The sequence below is a fragment of the Nomascus leucogenys genome, chromosome X (genome assembly GCF_006542625.1).
Source record: "Nomascus leucogenys isolate Asia chromosome X, Asia_NLE_v1, whole genome shotgun sequence".
NCBI lineage: Eukaryota > Metazoa > Chordata > Mammalia > Primates > Hylobatidae > Nomascus > Nomascus leucogenys.
This window is the reverse complement of record NC_044406.1, coordinates 38,825,646-38,849,274: the sequence shown is the minus strand read 5'-3', so window position 1 is coordinate 38,849,274 and position 23,629 is coordinate 38,825,646. Positions and strand designations below refer to the sequence as shown.

General features: G+C 42.0%; 1 protein-coding gene across 2 annotated transcripts in view; it reads right to left on the bottom strand.

The window, feature by feature from the left end:
- Positions 1 to 608: 608 nt before the first annotated feature.
- KDM5C (lysine demethylase 5C) overlaps positions 609 to 23,629 on the bottom strand; it is a 70,290-nt gene continuing 47,269 nt past the window's right edge. Inside the window, exons 27-29 of one of the 2 annotated variants that reach the window (XR_004028778.1) lie at positions 20,514 to 20,673; positions 5,384 to 5,520; positions 609 to 1,692 (exon numbers count right to left, since the gene is read on the bottom strand). The gene's annotated coding sequence lies outside the window, so the exon portion shown is untranslated. The remainder of the gene's footprint in view (positions 1,693 to 5,383; positions 5,521 to 20,513; positions 20,674 to 23,629) is intronic. The other variant, XR_004028777.1, reaches the window with a different exon arrangement.

Below are 23,629 nucleotides of genomic sequence, written 5' to 3'. Positions count from 1 at the left end.
GAGACCAGCCTGCCTAATGTACATTAGGTACAGCTGTTCTCCAGGCAGCTTGTTTTACTGTTTAGACCGAGATACTCAACACAGATTTCCTAATTCATGTTACTAAGAGGCACCCTTAAAGTGCTCCATTTCCATAGCTTGGTACTCCAAAAAACCATCCTGGTCCCACTGCCCTGTCCTTTCAAAGAAGCATAATGGCCAGCTATTCTGGACGAAGAGAGAGATCTTTGGAGATTTTTTCTTCTAGAAGATTAAGAAGTCTTTAAGACTTACAGGTTCAGACTCATTACAACAGTCTAGATTGCTTCAAAATATGAAATGAGGCCAGGTGCGGAGGCTCACGCCTGTAATCCCACCACTTTGGGAGGCTGAAGCGGATGGATCACGAGGTCAGGAGATCAAGACTATCCTGGCTAACACAGTGAAACCCCGTCTCTACTAAAAATACAAAAAATTAGCCGGGCATGGTGGCAGGCGCCTGTAGTGCCAGCTACTCAGGAGGCTGAGGCAGGAGAATGGCGTGAACCCGGGAGGCAGAGCTTGCAGTGAGCCGAGATTGCGCCACTGCACTCCAGCCTGGGCAATAGAGCAAGACTCTGTCTCAAAAAATATATATACATATATATATGAAATGAAGCTGAAATTAATTTTTACATTTAATTTTATACCTTAAATTTCTATATCACTAAGATGCCAATGTTTTAATGAAAAAGAAAATAGAGTATAAAATTCAGTAATACCTATTTGTCTCAAATACAAGTACAGTGAGTATTAAACAACAATGATAATATAGGAACAAAAACAGAACTTGTAGATTTGCCCAAATTAACTCTTTTTCTCCAAATTTGAGGTGTATGGCAAGTTGAATGTTTGTTCTCTCTGCAATTATTAGTTACATTTTCAGCTTAACACTTTCAAACACTGCGGGAGGCATTTCTCTGTTCACACAGACTTAAGCACATACATACTGAGCTGTAAATAGTTTGCCTTCCACGTTTGGTCTCTGTTGGACTGAACAAAGGGGGGCAAACACAGGAATAAAAGACAAGAGACAAAAGAGTGTATTTGGAAGAAGGGGTCGGGGGCACCTTGCCTCTAGTGGACAAGGGCCCTGGTTTACACAGCCCTCCATATTTATTAGGCAAAAGAGATATCGAAAAAGCAGGGTTGGGGGTGATGATTGTCGGGTAATAGCCGTTTGGTTCACAGCAGGCTTTGAACTACATCCTTTGAACAATAGGCGCTAATTTTCTCCGTAGATAAATTCAAGGAGCCATCAGGGAATGATGTCCCTCAGCAAACCTTTTGGTGGCAGGACAGTGTGAGTTTGCCAACATCCTGCATTCATGATAAACAGTTTGCTGTTTGATCATATAGCCTCCAGCAAAATGCTGAGCTGGTCACGTCCCACGGGCCTTCGGCTCCCTGCATATCCCCCTTTTTGTTTTATGTATTAATTGAAAGAATATAAGTCCAGGCTGGGCAGCTCTTATTATCCGATTGGTGGTCCATCGAATTTTACAGAAAATGTAGCATTAGAGCTGTGTTGTGACTCTTATCGGCCCTCTCTCCATCTTTGCACTCAGGCCCAGCTGGCTCATGGCTGGTGCTGGAGGGACCGGGTCCATGGTTGGCCACCATAGGTTCCTCCAGTCTCCCATTCCATGGTGGCACGCACAGTTTGTCCATCTCCTGTAAACACACAAGCATACCACTTCCCCATATCAGTAAATCCACCGGACCTTTCCATTGTCCTTCTTTTGGGGATTTCCATAACACTTTCGGATAAACTTTCCTCTTTTCCTCTAACACTTGCCAGTGTCTTTTTGCTGGAGTCTTAACCATTAGTACCAGGAGTCAAAAGATTTACAGTAAGTAAGGCTAAATGTAGTTTTGATTGAGGTGGTAGTTGGCCTCGTATACCCCCTTTTGTCTTTTCAACATGCGTTGTAATGTTTGATGTGCCTGCTCTATAATGCCTTGTCCTCTAGGATTTTAAGGAATTCCTGTTTTGTGGGTTATAGCCCAAAGTTGTAAGAAATTTTGAAAAGCATGACGAGTATAAGCGGGTCCACTGTTAGTTTTTAATTGTTTAGGTATCCCCATATGAGCAAATGATGACAGACAATGTTGCTGTACATGACCAGCTGTCTCACCTATTTGGCATGTAGCATGCGACATATGAGAATAAGTGTCTATAGTCACATGAACATAGCTAAGCTTGCCAAAGGTTGCTATGTGTGTAACATCCATTTGCCAAATTTCATTTGGAGCCAAATCTCATGGGTTTACAGCCTTCTACAGGTGTGGCTCCAGGGACATGCTGGCAAATAGGACAGGCTTGTATTATATTGTTTTGGTGCAGAAGTGCATGAGACGCTTGAGCCTGCTGAAACACAGAACCAATTAGTTTGTCTGCTTTCTCATTACTTAGAGATAGTGGCCCTGGAAGTTGTGTATGAGAGCGAATATGAGAAACATGAAAAGGAGCTGTACAAGAGCAAATAACTTATTGAAGTCTTAAGCAGTTCTGGGTCTTGTGTACTTTTAATTGTAGCAGTTTTTATGCAGCTGGCTACATTTATAACCTAAGCTGAATCACAGTGTTGATAGGATCTGAAGCTGTGAGCTGTAAAACCTGAATGACTGCGATTAGCTTTAAGCGTTGAGCTGAAACCCCAGAGGTCATTATTGTTTTTGGACCTTTTTGGAGAAACAAATACGGGTGAATTTTAGGGGATAACTGACTTTTCTATATGTTCTGAATTTAATTGCTCTTTTACCAACAGATGAAGTTGATCTAGCTTCTTATGTGTTAGGGGCCATTGATCCACCCACACAGGTTTGTCACTAAGCGATTCTAATGGTAAGGCAGTGGGTGGAGGAGAAATATCATGACCCCCGTCAGAAATCCTGACGTTCTAGCCCTTCTTTGTTTTTCCGGTTACTGATATCGGGTTAGGATTTCATTGTAGAAATTTTCTTAAACCTTTTTCCCTTTGATATCCCATGTCTTTCAACATTTTAAATTCTGGGTTATTAAAGTTTTCATTTGTATGTCTCATATCCCATGCTGTAAGTAAGTCTCGACCCCATAAATTGATAGCTATATTTGCAACATAAGGCTGAAAAGTATATGACTGTCCATCTGGACCAAGACAAGATAAAATCTCAGCGCTTTGTTGAACACATTGAGCTGTTCCTACTCCCACTAGGGACGTAGAAGTTAATTGTAACGGCCAGGATGGGGGCCAATTGTCTTTAGATATTACTGATACATCAGCTCCCATATTCATAAGCCCATAAAATTTCTTTTCTTTAATTTGTACTACACAGGTGGGTCTATTAGAGGCAATGGGTTGGGATAGATAGATTTCCCGTATAGTTGTGCCCCCAAACCCTTTATTTCCTCATTTCTCCTTTTGTTGAGAAGGGTGTAATTTGCAGGGAATAAGCAATAATTGAGCAATATATTCTCCCGGTTCAAAACCCCAAAGATTTTGTGACATTAAAACTACTTGAATTTCTACTTCATAATCGGAGTCAGTCACTTCTGGGACTATAGTGATGCCTTGCAAGTTAAGATGGCTTTTGTCTAAAATTAGTCCCATGTATCCTGTTGGTAAAGGTCCCCAAATACCAGTGGGAACTTTGATAGGTTTGTCTCCACCAACTAACGTGATTTTTTCTCTGGTGGGTAGATTTAATTCTGCACTTCCTGGTGTTTCTGGGGTGAGGGAATCAATGTGCCTCTGGGAACCCATCCCTGAAACGGGGTTGAGGTCTGTACTGGGAATGCCCTCATTGTTTGTGGGGCCCGGGTTCAGGCCCCCGTGTCATTTCCCGGCAGGGGGGTGCCATTTTGATGAAATTTTGAGCAGCACTGATTAGTCTAGTGATTTCCTTTGTTACAGCAAGGACAAAGTCCTGGGATTTTTTCCGCTGGAGTTTGGGGAGGGGGGCGTGGGCAGCATTGTAAGGTCCTTTCTGTCCTGAGATCTGGCAGCATTGCTTTTTAAAATGTCCAGTTTTTCCACAATTATAACGTTTTCCCATTTTAGGGTTTGACCCTTGGCTTCTTTTAGATTTGTCAACTGCTAAATTAGCCATTGCTTGCACTAACACTGCAGAGCGATGAAGCTCAGTTCCTACATCCTGACAAGCTCTTGAGAAAACTTCCCAAGTGTTTTGTACACCTCACCAGTGCCAGTGCACGTTTGCATTCTCAAAAGCTACAGTTAAGGTTAGCATTTCTGCAGCCAAGGTATGAGGAATCTGATGCTTCACTGCCTCTTGTAATCTTGCAAGAAATTGCGCATAGGGTTCCTATGACCCTTGCATGATATGTAAAAAGGATTGTACTGGGACTCCCTCTTCAGGAATTGTGGCCCAGGCTCATTTAGCGGCCTGTTCACACTGTTGATAAGCAGCGTCTGGGCATGCCATTTGACGTTCCAGGTCTGAGTAAGGGCCATTACCTAACAGCATATCCTCTGTAATGTCTCCATGTTCAGCAACACAGTTCTGTCTAGCCTGCTTTGCACACATTTTTTGCCAATTTAAATTCCATGTCAGATATGCACTCACAGACAAGCAAATTTGCACCAAGTGTTTCACACCAAAGGGCAAAAGATGCATAGCACCACAGATTCTAGCAATCCTAAGGTGAGTGGGCTTTGTACGCCATTATTTACCACAATCACTTTTAATTCCTTTAACAACTTAAACTGTAGTGTGTGTTCATGAATAACCTGCTGTGGATTATTTGGATCAGGCCTTACAGAAATAGGAAAAGCGCAAGGTCCTAAGGGCTCTCCAGCTATGGCAGCAGAGTGTAAAATTCTTTGTATTGGGGTTTGTATTTCTGCTACCGAAGGAGGTGGTACAGATATTTCTGCAATTGGAGGAAGTGGTATAGGCCAATTTTTATCCTCCCTCTCCTGTTTTTTATTTTCAATTGGAGCCGTGGGTGGGACAACAGATTCTTTCAGATTTTTAGACTCAGCATGCTGTCCAGCAGAATAATGAGATAATGGCAGAAGTACAGTACGAACTAAACTCCAAGTGGAGAAAACAGAAGAATCAACTTTAAGACCTTTTGGATGAGCCTGTTTTAATCCTTCTCCTGCTCTGTCCCAATTTTCCACATCAAGAGTGCCTGCCTGTGGAAACCATGGGTTATGTGTAATAACATTTTGTGGCTTCTGCAGGAGGTCTGCGAATTAACCTGAGCTCTAGACTGTCTCAGCAGAACTTTAAGCAACTGCACATAATGTTTTTCTTTAATAGACAAATTCTTTCCCTTGTTACCCTGATTCAGAAAACTTCCCGTTCCCAGTACTTCTTTAAAGCACTGCTCCCATTACCTCTTTAGGGCACAGACCTTATATCCACTGCTGGCAGACTCGTCCCGGGGTCCCCGTTTGCCTTGTCAAATTCAGTTCCTCTGCTCCAGCAGAGCGTCATTCACATCCTCGAAGTCCCTGTTCTGGGGCGCCACTATGCTGCTGACCTATTGGACTGAACAAAGAGGGGCAAACACGGGAATAAGACAAGAGACAAAAGAGTATATTTGGAAGAAGGGGTTGGGGGTACCTTGCCTCTAGTGGACAAGGGTTCTGAGCTTTACACAGCCCTCTGTATTTATTAGGCAAAGTGATAGCGAGAAACGGGGATTGGGGGGTGATTTTCAGGTAATTGTCCAACAATAGATGCTAATTTTCTCAGTAGATAACTTCAAGGAGCCCGGCGCTGGGGAGTGATGTCCCTCAGCAAACCTTTTGGTGGCAGGGCAGTGTGAGTTTGCCCACGTCCTGCATTCATGATGAACTGTTTTTTGATCGTATAGCCTCTGTAGGGGCCAGCCCCACAGGGTCGGTGGGTCTCTCCCCGTGTGCGGCGACAAGAGAGTGTAGAAATATAGCCACAAGACAGAGATAAAAGAAAAGGCAGCTGGGCCCAGGGGACCACTACCACCAATGCGCGGAGACCAGTAGTGGCCCCGAATGTCTGGCTTCGCTGTTATTTATTGTATACAAAGCAAAAGGGGCAGGGTAAAGAATGTGAGTCTTCTCCAATGATAGGTAAGGTCACGTGGGTCATGTGTCCACTGGACAGGGGGCCCTTCCCTGCCTGGCAGCCGAGGCAGAGAGAGAGAGAAGACAAAGAGAAAGACAGCTTATGCCATTATTTCTACATATCAGAGACTTTTAGTACTTTCACTAATTTACTACTGCTATCTAGAAAGCAGAGCCAGGTGTACAGGATGGAACATGAAGGTGGACTAAGAGCTGAAGCACAGCATCACAGGGAGACGGTTAGGCCTCCGGATAACTGCGGGGAAGCCTGACTGGTGTCAGGCCCTCCACAAGAGGTGGAGGAGCAGAGTCTTCTCTAAACTCCCCCGGGGAAAAGGTGACTGCCTTTCCCGGTCTGCTAAGTAGTGGGTGTTGTTCCTTGACACCTTTTGCTACTGCTGAACCATGGTCTGCCTGGCAACGGGCATCTTCCCAGATGCTGGTGTCACCGCTAGACCAAGGAGCCCTCTGGTGGCCCTGTCCAGGCATAACAGAAGGCTCACACTCTTGTCTTCTGGTCACACCTCACTATGTCCCCTCAGCTCCTATCTCTGTATGGCCTGGTTTTTCCTAGGTTATGATTATAGAGCAGGGATTATTATAATATTGGGATAAAGAGTAATTACTACCAACTAATGATTAATGGTATTCATATATAATTACATCTAAGATCTATATCTGGTATGACTATTCTTGTTTTATATTTTATTACACTGGAACAGCTCGTGTCCTCTGTCTCTTGCCTCAGCGCCTGGGTGGCTTGCCGCCCACAGCCTCCAGCAGAATGCTGAGTTGGTCACATCCCACAGGCCTTCGGCTCCCTGCAATTGTATACCTTAAATTTCTGTATCACTAAGATGCCAATGTTTTAACGAAAAAGAAAATAGAGTATAAAATTCAGTATCACCTATTTGTCTCAACTACAAGTACAGTGAGTATTATTAAACAACAATGACAATATAGTAACGAAAACAGAACTTGTAGATTTGCCCAAATTAACTCTCTTTCTCCAAATTTGAGGTGTATGGCAAGTTGAATGTTCTTTCAGCAATTGTTAGTTACATTATCAGCTTCACACTTTCAAACAGTGCAGGAGGCATTTCTCCATTCACATAGACTTAAGTACATATATACTGAGCTGCAAATAGTTTGCCTTCCATGTTTGGTCTCTAAGCACTAAATAGGTAGACTTCAAATCAGTCTATGTGGCCCAGTGGCCCTCTCTTCAGAGGTATCAGTAATGCATTTGGCAAATGTCTTGAAACATGAATTGTAAATTGACATAGGTACAACCTTGATAATAAGAGTCCCAAATACGTAGTTTTTAAAATGTTAACATTAGGGGGAAAAATTATAATGATCATCAGCCCTATTTCCTGAAAATTCAGTTGAGGTAACCTCTGCAAGTCACAGCTCCACATTTACATACAGTTCTGACCCTCTTTTTGGCTGGGCTGTGGTCAGTAGAATCTGAAGACATATCTCCAGAACCTTTCATTTGATAATCAAAAGTCAGCTCTTCTCCAGCATTTTTGGTTCTCGTGGAAAACATTGCTATTCAGGGAAGATGAGTATTGTAGGAGTTATTAAGAAATTATTTTAGGCAGATAGAGAGGAAAAGGGGTCCTTGGGAAGTCTTCATTTTTTAAAGCATCTCCGGAAAAGTTTCTTGTAAAACGCCAGCTCTTAGAGCCAGGCTGTGAACCCGACTCCTCCCAAAGTTGGTTCAGCCTACACCCAGTGATTGGCAAGGAAAGCTTGTGAGCTGGAAACAAAATGAAGTTGTTTGGGTCGGATCTCTTTCACTGTCTCAGTCACAATTTTGCAATGACAGTTTCAGAAGCTACCTATTGCTCCTTTGAAAATACCTTATACACTGGCGGTTAAGTCATAACCTAATTAAGGCTCATTGGTTTCACCTGTGAGGTTACTCTTTGTAAAGTTCAAAAGCCAAAAATCTTAACTGCTTGGTGTGGCTGAAGTCAAGTAACAAGGGATTTAAAAAGATTTTCTTAAAGAGGGCTCAGCTTAATTAAAAGTGAATATTCAAGTTTTAGGTATATTTAAAAGGCCTTTATGTTTTTCTTTTCTTGGATCTTGTTTTCTGGAAAAAGGTTCTTCTCAGTCAGCTGAATTATTTTTCTCCATTTTTTTTTTTGTCTTGCCACTCTTAATGCATGCATGAAAGGCCCTGAGATAATTTCTGGTAGCATGGGATTCCTTGGGGAAAATAGAGGAGGTGCCACAGACCCTGTTTTGGGGAAAAACCTGTTTTCCTCATGAAACCCCAGGAATTAAAAGCAAATAGTTCCCTCTCATAATCAAAGGCTCTGTTCTGTTTTGCATTGTGTTATCTGATGGTTTTGAGTTTTGCGGTATCAGAAATTACTCCGCATTGTAAGAGAGCTTTGGTGTATAATAACTAGATAAAAAATACACTGTAGGCCAGGTGCGGTGGCTCACGCTTGTAATCCCAGCACTTTGGGAGGCCGAGGCGGGCGGATCACGAGGTCAGGAGATCGAGACCACGGTGAAACCCCGTCTCTACTAAAAAATACAAAAAATTAGCCGGGCATGGTGGCGGGCGCCTGTAGTCCCAGCTACTCGGAGAGGCTGAGGCAGGAGAATGGCGTGAACCCGGGAGGCGGAGCTTGCAGTGAGCCAAGATTGCGCCACTGCACTCCAGCCTGGGTGACAGAGCGAGACTCCATCTCAAAAAAAAAAAAAAAAAATACACTGTAAGGGATGGCTAATAATAGTTATAAATCAGAAAAGCATGCTCTTGGCCACCTGAAAAATAAGGAAACATCCCCACCTCACACTGGGAGATGAGACTCCCATCAGGGATGGGCTAATTACAAAATAAGCCAGTTGGCTTTGGGTTGCCTTGCAATGAAATGCATGGTAGAAGCACTACACTGTCTTCTCCCATAGTATCTATATGGTCTTTTCATAAATTAAGCATTGAAATAAAAGCATAGCAAGGAGGTCTTAAAACACTACTCTGCCTTTTAGTAAAATGATTATAAAAAGTTTGTAGAAATTTCACTTCATGATCAAGTTGGTTAGGATTAGATGGAATGATCTATAAGGTTTTATTTAAACAAATTAGGGTTAACATTAACAAACTAATACAAGGGTAAAATTTGGCTTTAAACAGGATTTCCATGTCATAGTAAAGGCTAATAAAAGGTTTTTGACTTTTAAGTCATCATTTTGGCAAAATAATTTATGGCAATGTGGGAATTGTCCCTAATGTCTGCCTTTTTGGATGGTTCGTAGGGCCCCTGAAACATTTAAAAAAGAGATAAACAGGATTATTTGACATGTTTAGTCACATGAGATTGCCAAAATGATGTCCAATCTTCTTTAAGTTATATTTTGGCGAATAATACTAATATCTGTTCAAAAATTGTATGGGATTTCTAAAGTTCTAATGCCTAAGTATATGCTATCAGTCATAATTAACGGTAAAGTTATTGTAGACCATGGATATGCACAAACTTGTCGGTCATGATTTTAATTGTAACTACCCAGGAAATGTTGCCATTCACAGACAATTGTCTTGTTTTGTTCCTTCTCAAAAGATGGTTTGTAATCAAGCTATATGAAGAACTTTAACAGGTGTTCTCAAATGCAGGTTTTTAATAGCTTTACAGATTTATAACATTGGAATAGAGAAAGAACATAGAAAACTTTTAAAGAACTGACATGTTCACAAATATCAAGCAAAACAAGAGTTAACTAAATGACTTGCACTCAGAAAGTTAAAGGAAGCCTTTTATCTTTTACTTGGAATACTGCTGACCCTTGTTTTGTTTTTCAGAGTCAAGGAGAAACTTATTTTAAACTATTTATGGCCTTTAATAATTGAGTAAGGTATATTCCTATGAACAAAATTTAGAGCATGTTTATTTCTCTGCCTGGTTCCTCTGGAATTTGGAAACTATCTGTGATTACTCTTAACTTATGGCATTATAGTTGTTTGCATCAGTGCAATAAGAATCCATTTTTCTTTGTCAGCAGGACACAATTGGAAAAACTGGTTATTTTACCAAGGCTTTAACTGAAAGGGTGTGTTTCTCTTTAAGGAATCAAGCTTGACATGCAAAGCCAATAAAAGCCCCTTGGGGAGAACTGGCCTCATAACTTGTCTACACAGTCCCTGCACAGGGTTCCTAACCTGTGTTCAGTAAAGAATGTCACTTTCTAACAGGTCTGGAAGCTCCGAGTTTATCTTGGGACCTCAAGAGGAGAGGATCACCCAGTTCACAGGTATTTGAGGATACAAACGCATTGCTGGGCTCGGCTTTAAAAGTCTTATCTGAAATTCCTTGTGAAACAGAGTTTCATCAAAGCCAATCCAAAAGGCCTATGTAGAAATAACCATTCTTGCTGCACTTTACGCAAATAATCAGGCCAAATATAAGACTACAGTTTATTCACAATTTGTTTTTACCAAAAATGAGGACTAGAGAGAAAAATGGTGCTCCAAAGCTTATCATACATTTGTCATTAAGTCCTAGTCTCATTAATTGTTTTCAAGCTTTTTGCCTACATTTTAGACTAACCCTGCTTATTCCTGTGAATCAAGTAGTGATCTCCTGCAGCTTGGAAGAAAAAATAAGGGATGGGTAATGTAAAAATCTGGATCAATATACTGGTTCTGGGCAATTATCCTGCAAATTCTGCCAGGTAATAAAAGTGAGTAGGGTGCCCATAACCCGGAAGTTTCTTTGTTTAGGAAAATTAAAACAAGGAACTTCATAGACCCCCCAAAGGGGAATTCTACATCTTGACAAGTAAAATTTTAGATGGAAATTATCTACCACACCACACTTATGGAAATTGCTATACTCACTCTATTATTTGCAAAAGGGTTATACACAGTAGCACCTTCTAACTGAAATATTAAACAGGGAGTTTCCATCGCTGTAGTATTTTGCTTAATTATTATCCTTATAGCAGGGATGATAGTTACTAACAAAAAGGAAGCATGAAAGTTTTACTATCACTGAGTCTGGTAGGACTTTTTATTGGGTTTAGTGATGCAGTTTTAAATGAAACATGCTGCTTTTGGATTAATACCTCTAGTAAAGGAAAATTTACCGGTACTTAAAAATCAAATCAAAATTATTGACAGGCTCAGGAAAAATGCCGGCTTCAGCCCTGAGTGGCTACAAACCCTCTTTACTAAATTCCAGTCTTCTTTATGGAATTGGTTAACACCTTTATTAAGCCCTCTCTTGCTTATATGTCTTGTATTGATATTTGGACTCTGTATGCACAATACTATAACTCGAATTGTTTCTTCTCGCCTAGAAGCAATCAAACTCCAAATGGTGCTGTAAACTGAACCACACATGGACAGGCCATTCTTCCGAGGACCCTTAGATCGATCCCAGGGGGAGCCCTAGCTGCTGTTCCCCATTCAACGCCCCTTTTCAGCAGGAAGTAGCCAGAAGGAGTCGCCGCCCAAAATCCCCTAACAGCAGTTAGTGTGGCATCTCCACAGGGAGTAATGTTGTAGGAGTTACTAAAAAATTATTTTAGGCAGATAGAGAGGAAAAGGGGTCCTTGGGAAGTTTTCATTTTTTAAAGCATCTCTGGAAAAGTTTCTTGTAAAGCCGGGGCTCTTAGAGCCAGGCTGGCAACCTTTGATATGCAAATGCAAGCCATTAGAAACTGGGTCCACCCAGGCCAGGTGTGGTGGCTCACACCTGTAATCCCAACACTTCGGGAGGCCTAGGCAGGTGGATCACCTGAGGTCAGGAGTTCAAGACCAGCCTGGCCAACATGGTGAAACCCCGCCTCTACTAAAAATACAAAAAACTAGCCGGGTGTGCTGGTGCGTGTCTGTAATCCCAGCTACTCGGGAGGCTGAGGCAGGAGAACTGCTTGAACCCAGGAGGTGGAGGTTGCAGTGAGCTGAGATCACACCACTGCACTCCAGCCTGGGCAACAGCAAGACTCTGTCAAAAAAAAAAAAAAACTAGCCAGGTGCAGTCCCAGCTACTTGGGAGGCTGAGACGGGAGGATCACCCTCGACTGGGGAACTTGAGGCTGCAGTGAGCTGAAATCGTACCACTGCACTCCAGCCTGGGTGACAGACTGAGACCCTGTCAAATAAATAATGTATGTATGTATATATGTATGTATGTATGTTAACCTCATCCTAAAACATCCTCACAGAACATCCAGAATAATGTTTGACCAAATATCTGGGCACCAATGGCACATTCAAGTTGACACATAAAATTAACCCTCACAATACCAAAGTACAACTTTTGGAGTGAAGCTGGAATGTCATCGCATTTCCAAGACTAACTCAGTGTCCACAAATGATGCTTAAGTCATGAGGATCATCTCAGATTTGGATTTGGATGCCTGACAAGCCCTCACTCTTCAGCCTGTCTGATTTGCATGGAAAATTATCAAGAGAAGCAACAATGCCAAGCAGACTATTCCAGGTCAAAATAGTTAAATTAATAATTCATAAATTATTGTATGTTTTGAAGGTATCACAAAGTTAAAGAAAAGTTGCAAGAACAGTACAGATAACTTTTTTCCTGAACCATTTGAGAGTAGGTTGCAGACCTGATGCCCCATCATTTCTGAATATTTTAGTGTGCATTTTCTACAAACAAGGACATTTTCCAGCATAACCACAATGCACCCATCAATGTCATGAAATTAATGTTGGTACATTACTACCACCTAGTCCTCAGACCCTATTCAAATCACATCAGTTATCATAATTCTTATAATTTATAGCAAAATGATCCAAACTAGGAGCATGCATTGCATTTTTATGAATTTTTAAAACAAGTCTGTGTAGTGAGTGAAGCAACAGTGATAGGAAGATATAAAGGCTTTGCATCTAGAATTTGTTCTGAAAACCCTGAGAGTCAAGTAGTACATTATTTCATTTACTGTTTTACACAGAGAAGCTCTCATTTGTAAGAGTTTGCCTTTCTGATTTCCACCGGAAATGATAGTATCAGTATCATACTCAGAATCTAATTACATACAAGGCACTAACCTCTCACCTGCTTTCAGCTTTGTGTAAAGACAAGGGATCAAAACATCCCTCTCTGCTATTTCATACTTAAGTGTGGGAGCTGATCCAAAGGAAGAATAGTTTCAAAAGTTTGTGAGCAAAAAAATTTAAAAGGTGAAGATTTTTTCCTTGAATGATTCTCACCTGGCAGATCTATGGAAAGATTAGCTGACTCTTTGGATCCCTGAATATACTTAATAGAAATTTGGAAGGACCATGTCAAAATTAACTAATGTGAACTGACAAAGATTTGGGGTTCAAAGCAAAAATTAAACTTTGGAAAAATGAGCAAGTACTTAATCAGAAACAAAAAAAAAAAAGGAAAAGTTAGGTGAAAATGGTTTCCAGGTTTTGTTGCTGTTACAGTTTGAATCATAAAGAAAAGTTATTAAAAGTCTGCTGTAACAAACCATCATAGACTGGGTGACTTATAAAGAACAAAAATGTATTTCTCACAGTTCCAGAGGCTGGGAAGTCTAAGATCAAGGCATCAGCAGATTCAGTGTCTGGTGAGGGCCCACTTTCTGGTTCATAGATGGCACCTTCTCACTGTCTCCCCAAGTGATGGAAGGGGCAAGGGGTCTCTCTTGGTACTCTTTTATTAAGGGCACTAATCCCATCCATGACCTATTCACCTCCCAAAGGCCCTACCTGCAGATACCATCGTATGGGGGATTTGATTTCAGCCTGTGAATTTGGGGGAAGAGGGACAAACATTCGTTTTGTAGCAAAAGGAGTAGAGTAACATCTGCCAGTAACTGGAGGAAAGAATTGTTCTTTTAAAACTATTAAATTGTTCAACGGGATTTAAATGATTTCAGGAATGAAATGGAAATCCTGGTAATGGGTGGAAACATAGGTAAATTCTCCTTTTCCACTTACCACCACCTGTCTGAATAACAATCATTTCTCATTAATAGTCAAGAATTTGAAGAGATCATGAGTAAAAAGTCTTGATCAGAAATTGTGTATAGCTGTTTCCAGCATAAAACCTTACATAAAATGCATGTTCATAGAAGATGCTCAAGTATGTCATGAAAAATACGAAGTTTATTTAAATATTTATACAAATTAAAGACTTACTGTATTCTCTAACAGCGCATATTTTCTTTCTTGTAATAACTATATGAAATAAATACAAAGTAACACGTTTTTACCAAGCCCCCTTCCCATCCTTCTCATCACCCTCAAACTCCCTCCAAATAGAGAAACAGCCAGAGGGATATCTCCACTGAGACACAGGGAGGCCTTGCACCCAGGCAGTTCAGCAGTTCCTGGGCGGGTGGCCCTTCCCATCTGAGTACCCCTCAATGTGCCTGCTCCTCCTGGGATCCTTTCTGCTCCCTTGGGCCTCTGCTTTTGGTCTGCAATGGTTGGTTATGTAGAGGGATCGGTATTGGGGTTGTCCCAAGCCAGGCTACAGGTTGAGCAGGTAGCCACATAGTCCACATAGCAGGACAGGCCCAGCTGGGGACTCTGATGTCTGCAGGTAGGGGCGGCAGGAAGTAATGGATGCACAGGCGCTGACTTGGCCTGGCCTTAAGCCTTAGTCTAGGGCAAAGGTCTGGCTGTTTACCTGCCTTCCTATTTGGAGCTGATCCCAGGCCCAAACAGGATGCCATCGTGCAAGGGCAGGGAGATGAAGGGAGGCCCTGAGAAGAGAATGAGGCCTGAATGCCAGGTAAAGGGCAGGAAGGGGCTCAATCCCAGCAGCACTTCCTGGTGGTAGTTGGGGAAATAAAATGGCCAGAGAGGAGACTGGCCCTGAAGGCATCTCCAGAGCTTGAGTCCCTCCGTAGCCAACCTGAGCTCCTAAACCCCTCTGGACTAGGTCCCCTTGTCCACTTAACCTGCCTCCTCAAGAAAGATCGGATGGGGCCGGGCACAGTGTGGCTCGCGCCTGTAATCCTAGCACTTTGAGAGGCCGAGGCAGGTGGATCACCTGAGGTCAGGAGTTTGAGACCAGCCTGGCCAACATGGTGAAACCCCGTCTCTACTAAAAATTTAAAAATTAGCTGGGCATGGTGGTGGGCGCCTGTAATCCCAGCTACTTGGGAGGCTGAGGCAGGAGAATCACTTGAACCTGGGAGGCGGAAGTTGCAGTGAGCCAAGATTGTGCCACTGCACTCCAGCCTGGGCAACAGAGTGAGACTCAGTCTCATAAAGAGAGAGAGAGAGGAAGAGAGGAAAGAAAAAGAAGAAAGAGAAGAAAGAAAAGAAAAAGAAATAGAAGAAAGAAAAAGAAGACATGGAAGAGAGGAAAGAAAAAGAAGAAAGAGAAGAAAGAAAAGAAAAAGAAATAGAAGAAAGAAAAAGAAGACATGGAAGAGGAAAGAAAAAGAAGAAAGAGAAGAAAGAAAAGAAAAAGAAATAGAAGAAAGAAAAAGAAGACATGGAAGAGAGGAAAGAAAAAGAAGAAAGAGAAGAAAGAAAAGAAAAAGAAATAGAAGAAAGAAAAAGAAGACATAGAAGAAAGAAAAGAAAAAGAGAAGAAAGAAGGAAGAAAAGAAAAAGAGAAGAAAGAAAGAGGAAAGAAAGAAAAAGAGAAGAAAGAAAGAAAAGAGAAGAAGAAGAGGGAGGGAGGGAGGGAGGACCTTCTGGCAGGTGCCCTGGGGGAAGGGGGATGGTGCTGGAGCATGATGTGGTGGTGGGGGCGGGTGGGTCTCTTCACCTCAGAGGACTGGGTGACCAACACTGCCTTGAAGCTGCCGTCTTTCTGGAGGCCACCACAGTCTGCGGGGGTCACAAGTCAGGGTACCCCCAGTGACCCTGGCCCTATAAAGTATAAAGCCTTGCATTTCTCCACCTGATCTCCCTCCCATCTTACTTCCAGTGCCCCAGCCGTTCCCAGCAGGACAAGCTGGGCCCTGCTGTCTGGTTTCTAGGCCTTAGCTACTGCTGAGATGGATTCTCCTCCCTCTCACAACCTGAGAAACCCCTACTCATCTCTCCAGACAGTTCATCACCACCTTCTCTGGGGTCTTCCCTGACCTTCCTTCAGACACAGAAAAGTGAAAATATTAGCTATGAAAAATATATAGTTGAAAGAAAGAACACAATAGATGGGGCAAATAGCAGGTTGACCACAGATAAAGAATGAATAAGTGAATTGGAAGTTCAGATTGAGGACCTCTCCCAGAAAGCAGCAGGAAAGAATAAAAATATAGAAAACAATAATTTAAAAAACGAGAAATGGAGAAGTGTCAGCATTTTGATAATAGCCTTAGAGTATAATCATAAACAAATAAATACAAGAAAATATTTGAAGAATGGAGGTAAATATCCCAGGAATAAAATTTGCTGAATACAAAATCAGCTTATGAAATTCTACTGTATTTCTATATAAAAACAAATACAGCTGAAAAACAAAAAATTAAATTATTTAAATAGCATTAAAAAATCACTTACCTAGAAATCCCAGGAATAAATCTAACAGACGATATGTAAATCCTTTCTGGAGAAAACTACAGCACTTGCAAAAGAGAGATTAAAGAAGATGACCAGTGCTGGGCATGGCGGCTCACTCCTGTAATCCCAGGAATAATTCTAACAGACGATATGTAAATCCTTTCTGGAGAAAACTACAGCACTTGCAAAAGAGAGATTAAAGAAGATGACCAATGCTGGGCATGGCGGCTCACTCCTGTAATCCCAGCAATTTGGGAGGCCGAGGCGGGAGGATCACCTGAGGTCAGGAGTTCGAGACCAGCCTGGCCAACATGGTGAAACCCCATCTCTACTAAAAATACAAAAATTAGCTGGGCTATTTTATAATCCCGGCTACTCGGGAGGCTGAGAGAAAAGAATCACTTGAATCCGGGAGGCAGAGGTTGCAGTGAGCCACGATCGAGCCATTGCATTCCATCCTGGGCGACGAGTGAAACTTCATCTCAAAAAAAGAAAAAAAAGACCACCCTGGGGCAACATGGCAAAGCCCTGTCTCTGCAAAAAATACAAAAATTAGCTAGGTATGGTGGTGCACGCCTGTAGTCCCAACTACTTGGGAAGCTGTGGCAGGAGGATCACTTGAGCCTGGGAGGCGGAGGTTGTAGTGAGCTAAGATCGCACTATTGCACTCTAACCTAGGTGACAGAGTAAGACACTGTCTCGAAAAAAAAAAAAAAAGAAAAGAAAAGAAAAAAAAAAGAGTAAATAATGCCTGTAATCCCAGCACTTTGGGAGGCCAACGTAGGAGGATCACTTGAGCCCAGGAGTTGAACATTAGCCTGGGCAACATAGTGAGACCTTGTCTCTACAAAAAAATTTTTTTAATTAGCCTGGTGTGGTGTCACGCACCTATAGTCCCAGCTACTTGGGAGGCTGAGGTGGGATCACTTGAGCCTGGGAGGTCAAGGCTGCGGTGAGACATGATCATGCCACTGCACTCCAGCCTGGGTGACAGAGTGAGACTCTGTCTCAAAAAAAAAAGATGTAAATAAATGGAGTGAGATACCATATTCACATGCATAAGCTGCTGAACTCAGTATTACATGAATGCCAGTTCTCCCCAAGTAGATCTACAGATTCAATGTGATTCCAATTAAACCCTGATGGGTGGGTTGGTTGGTTTGTTTCTTTTGGTGGAACTTGACTGATTCTAAAATGTATATATTAATAGAAATGAAAAAGGTTAAGAATAGCCATGACTCCTGAAGAAGAACTATGATGGAGGACTTGATCGCTCAGATGTTAAGGGTTTTTTAAAAAAAATAAAGCTATGGTAATTAAGAGTGTAGTACTGGCAGCCGGGCACAGTGGCTCACACCTGTAATCCCAGCACTTTAGGAGGCCAAGGCAGGAGGATCACCTGAGGTCAGGAGTTTGAGACCAGCCTGGCAAACATGGTGAAACTCCGACTCTACTAATCCGACTCTACTAAAAATACAAAAATTAGCCAGGTGTGATGGCAGGTGCCTGTAATCCCAGCTACTTGGGAGGCTGAGGCAGGACAATTGCTTGAACCCGGGAGGCGGAGGTTGCAGTGAGCTGAGATTGTGCCACTGCACTCCAGCCTGGGTGACAGAGCAAGACTCCGTCAAAAAAAAAAAAAAGAAAAAAGAGCCGGGCGCGGTGGCTCAAGCCTGTAATCCCAGCACTTTGGGAGGCCGAGGCCGGCGGATCACGAGGTCAGGAGATCGAGACCATCCTGGCTAACACAGTGAAACCCTGTCTCTACTAAAAATACAAAAAATTAGCCGGGCGTGTTGGCGGGCGCCTGTAGTCCCAGCTACTCGGGAAGCTGAGGCAGGAGAATGGCGTGAACCCGGGAGGCAGAGCTTGCAGTGAGCCGAGATCACGCCACTGCACTCCAGCCTGGGGGACAGAGAAAGACTCCGTCTCAAAAAAAAAAAAAAGAAAAAGAAAATAAAAGAAGGATGAATCCATGCATATTCGCATACTTGATTTATCAAAAATGTGTCTCTGTAGAGCCATGGGAGCAGGGCAGTCTTTTCAACAAATGGTGCTGGGACAATTGGGTGCCCAGTTAAAATAAAAAAAACACACAAAAAAAAAACTAAAGCTAAATTGGGTATTTACGTCACATTATATATTTTTAAAAACTCAAATAATTCCCAGGTAGATTATAGACCTAAGTGTGAAAAGCAAAGAAAGTAACAAATGGAGTATATTCTTGACATTAGAATAGTAAAATATTTCTTTTTAAAAAAATAGAGATGGGGGGTCTTGCTACATTGCCCAGGCTGGTCTCAAACTCCGGCCTCAAGTGATCCTCCCACCTTGGCCTCTCAAAGTCCTGGGATTACAAGCATGAGCCACCGTGCTGGGCCTGGGATGGTAAAAGATTTCTTAAACAAGACACCAAAAGTACAAACCATGAAAAGAAAGGACTGATAAAATTGACTCCATCAAAAATAATAACTTCTTCACCCAGAGACACCATAAACAGTACAAAGGAAAACCACAAAATGGGAAAATATGTTTGCATCACTTAAAATCAGATTCCATATCCAGATTGTAAGATGAAGTTCTACAATTGAACAAGAGAAAGATAGATAATCAATAGAAAAATATGCAAAAGAGTTGAACAGTTTTACAAGAGAGTACTTGAATGGCCAGTAAAAAAATATGAAAAGGTAGGCCTGGTGTGCTGGCTCATGCCTGCAATCCCAGCAACTTGGGAAGCCCAGGTGGGAGGATCAGTTGAGACCAGGAGTTGAAGACCAGCTTGGGCAACATAGTGAGACCATCTCTACAAATTTTTTTTTTTTAATATCCAGGCATGATGGTGGCATGCCTGTAGTCCCAGTGCTTAGGAGCCTGAGGCAGGAGAACTGCTTGAGCCCAGCCCTGTAGTTCAAGGCTGCAGTGAGCTATGATCATGCCACTGCACTCCAGCCTGGGCAACAGAGCGAGACCCTGTCTCTAAAAAGAAAAAAATATTAAAGGTGCTCAACTTCATTAATTATCAGGAAAATGCCTATTTAACACACATGAGATACCATTTTACAATCCTCAGCTTGGCAAAAATTTAAAATTGACTGTTCCAAGGGTTGGGAAATATGTGGAATAATAGGACCTCTCATACTCTGCTGGTTGGAATATACATTAGTAAAACTACTTCAGAAAAGTTTGACACTAGCTAGAAAAGTTAAAGATGTGTATACCTTTTGTCCCGATAAGTCATACACCCTACAGAAATGTATGCTTAGGGCCAGGTGCGGTGGCTCATGCTTGTAATCCCAGCACTTTGGGAGGCCGAGGCAGGCAAATCACCTCAGGTCAGGAGTTCAAGACCAGCCTGCTCAACATGGTGAAACCCCATCTCTACTAAAAATACAAAAATTAGCTGGGTGTGGTGGTGCACACCTGTAGTCCCAGCTACTCGGGAGACTGAGGCAGGAGAATGGCTTGAACCTGGGAGGTGGAGGTTGCAGTGAGCTGAGATCACACCACTGCACTCCAGCCTGGGCGACAGAGCGATTCTGTCTTAAAACAAAACAAAAAAAAAGTCTGCTTATGTATACCAGGAAATATGTACAAAAATGTTCTTGCAGCATTATTTATACAGTTAAATATCAGAATGTTCCAAATGCCTTTCAAAAGTAGAGTTGACAGACTATGGTAGATTCATAAAATGAAATACTGTTGCCAAACACCAGGGGTTCAGCCTAGGTCTGGTTGCTTGCTGCACAGAAAGCCAATCACTGGGATGAATATTGCCAGGGAAGAACGGCTTTAATGCCAGTAACGTCAGCCAGGAGATGGGAGACCAGTCTCAAATCCATCTCTCCAACTGACTAAAGTTAGGGGTTTATATAGTAGGGAAGGAACGTAAAACAAGAATTAGGGAGGAGTAAGGAAGAGGAGTTGGCCAACAGGCAGCAGGTGGTTGGATGAGGGGTCTTGTGTCTCACCGTAACCATATGCAGGAAAACAGAAATTCGGGAGGTATAAAGAAGAGGAGTTTGTCAACAAGCAGCAGGCTTGTCTCATTGTCTGGATGTGGTGATACGGGAGATTTCAGTTCCTCGATTCTCTCTGGGAGGCCTGATGGTTGGTTTCCTGAGAAAGGAACTCAGATAAAAACAAATATAAGTTTCTCAATTTTCAGTTTAGTGCAAAAACTGGGTTGATTTCAGTACTATACAGGCAAGAAGATAAAGCACAGCTATATGTTAAAATGTGGATCAATCTTAAAAGCATAATGTTGAATGAAAGAAACCAAACACAAAAGAATACATACTGTATGACTATGATGTTAATAAAAACAGGCAAAACTAAACTACACAAATAGGAAGTCATGCTTAAGTGGTAAAATGTTAAAGAAAAGTAAGGAAGTGGTGACCATAAAAGTCCATGTTTGGATCCTGAATCAAACAATCTAACTATTAAAAGATATATTTTGGTCGGGTGTGGTGGCTCACACCTGTAATCCCAGCACTTTGGGAGGCCAAGATGGAAGGATCACTTGAGGCTGGAAGTTAGAGACCAGACTGGGCAACATAGCAAAACTCTACAAAAAAAATTCAAATTAGGTGCACGTGGTTTCTCAAGTCACCCACTTGGCCCTCTTCCAAGTTGTACTTTCCTTCTTTTCTTTCCTTTCCTTACTGTTCTAAAGCTTTTAAACAAACTTTCACTCCTGCTTTGAAAAAAATAAAAATTAGCCAGGTGTGGTGGTGTATGCCTGTAGGCCCAGCTACTCGGGAGGCTGAAGCTGGAGGATCACTGGAGCCCAGAAGTTTGAGGTTACAGTTTGAGCTATGATTGTGCTGCACTGCACACTGGGTGACAGAACAAGACCCTGCATTTAAAAAAATTTTTTTTTATTTGTAAATAATTTTTCTTTTTTTTTTAAATAATTTTTCAAAATATGTTTTTAGTTAAATTGGGAACATCTGAATATAATGACATTCATTTGACTATGATGACAGTAAGGAATGATTGTGAATTGTGTTAGGTGTACTAATGGTTTTGTAATTACATAAGGAAATGTCTTCGTGTCATGTTTCACAATTTTAAAAGGCAAATAAAACAGGAAACAATTTTTGTATGAATGCCCTCTAATTGTAACAGGAATGATCTTTCAGGTAAATAATGTCCTTGCATCTGTGAAACTTCTATCTATAGACACTAAGAAACAACAGATACCTGTTTGGAGTAATAATCAGTTTTATCATTTGATTTAAACTGACTCGGCTTAATGTTTAATAAGTAAATTGTTAAATGTTTGAGAAGGAAACAGGTCTACTTGTACACGTCCTTCTGGTCTGTTCTAATGTACTCTTTGCTTTGGCTTGGAACAAAATGTTTGAAGAAAAAAACCCTTTATTTTCAGGGTCTCACTCTGTCACCAAGGCTGGAGTACAGTGGCGTGATCACAGCTCACTGCAGTCTCCACCTCACGGGCTCAAGCAATCCTCCCACCTCAGCCTCCAAAGTAGCTGCGACTATAGGTGCACGCTACTCTGCTCAGCCAATATTTTATTTTTTGTTGAGACAGGGTCTCACTATGTTGCCCAGGCTGGTCTTGAACTCCTGGGCTCAAGCGATTCTCCTGCCTCAGCCTCCCAAAGTGTTGGGATTATAGGCCTAAGCCACCATGCCTCACCAGAAAAGAACTTTATTCTTGCTATTTCAGTGCATTTTTTAAATGCCTGAAATGTGTTCAATATGTTCTGTATCTTAGAACCTCTGCAACTCAATGTTTCCTGCTTTCAAAGCAAAGTATGGAGAACATTTGCCTGTATTGGACATGAGGGTATATGTGTATATATGGGTGTTTTAAAGTATACACATGACTGGCCTTTTCATTCTTTGTCTCTATGTGATGCTGTATTTGAGAAGCTATACCTTGTTTTAGTCTAATAATAGGTAGTATATTTTGACCATTTATGAACAACAATAAATACATATTGCTGAGATAATTAAGAAAAAACTTTTTAAAGGCAAGATCATGGTTGTAAACTTTTAGTTCAAGGCATGGTTAGACACTGGGGAGCTTCTTTCACTGCCCTCAAAAAAGAAATCTCCTTTACACCCTTCAAAAAATTAACTCAAAGTGGATCATACACCTAAATGTAAAATGCAAAACTATAAAACCCCTAGAAGATAACATAGGAGAACATGTAAGTGCCCTTGGGTGTGGCAATAACTTTTAGGTACAACGCCAAAGGCATGATCCATGAAAGAAATGATAAGCTGGACTTCATGCAGATTAAAAACTTCTGCTCTGCAAAAGATACTGTCGCCCAGGCACGATGGCTCACGCCTGTAATCCCAACACTTTGGGTGGCTGAGGTGAGTGGATCACCTGAGGTCAGGAGTTTGAGACCAGCCTGGCCAACATGGTGAAACCCCATCTCTACTAAAAACACAAAAATTAAATCCGGGGATGGTGGCTCACGCCTGTAATCCCAGCACTTTGTGAGGCTGAGACGGGTGGATCACCCGAGGTCAGGAGTTCAAGACCAGCCTGGCCAACATGGTGAAACCTCGTCTCTAACAAAATACAAAAATTAGCCAGGCATGGTGGCAGGTGCCTATAGTCCCATCTACTCGGGAGGCTGAGGCAAGAGAATCACTTTAATCCGGGAGGCGGAGGTTGCAGTGAGCCAAGATCGTGCCATTGCACTCCAGCCTGGGTGACAAGAACAAAACTCCGTCTCAAAAAAAAAAAAAAATTCAAAATTTAGCTGGGCGTGGTGATGGGCACCTAATCTCAGCTACTTGGGAGGCTGAGGCAGGAGAATGGCTTGAACCAGGGAGGCAGAGGTCGCAGTGAGCCGAGATCGTGCCATTGCACTCCAGCCTAGGTGACAGAGTGAGACTCCCTCTCCAAAAAAAAAAGACACGGTCAAGAGAATGAGAAAACAAACTATAGACTGGTATAAAGTATTTGCAAAAGACATATCTGATAAAGGATCTTTAAGACACATAAATAACTCTTAAAACTCAACAATAAGAAAAGGAACATCCCGATTTAAAAACAGGCAAAACAAGCCTGGCATGGTGGCACATGCATGTAGTC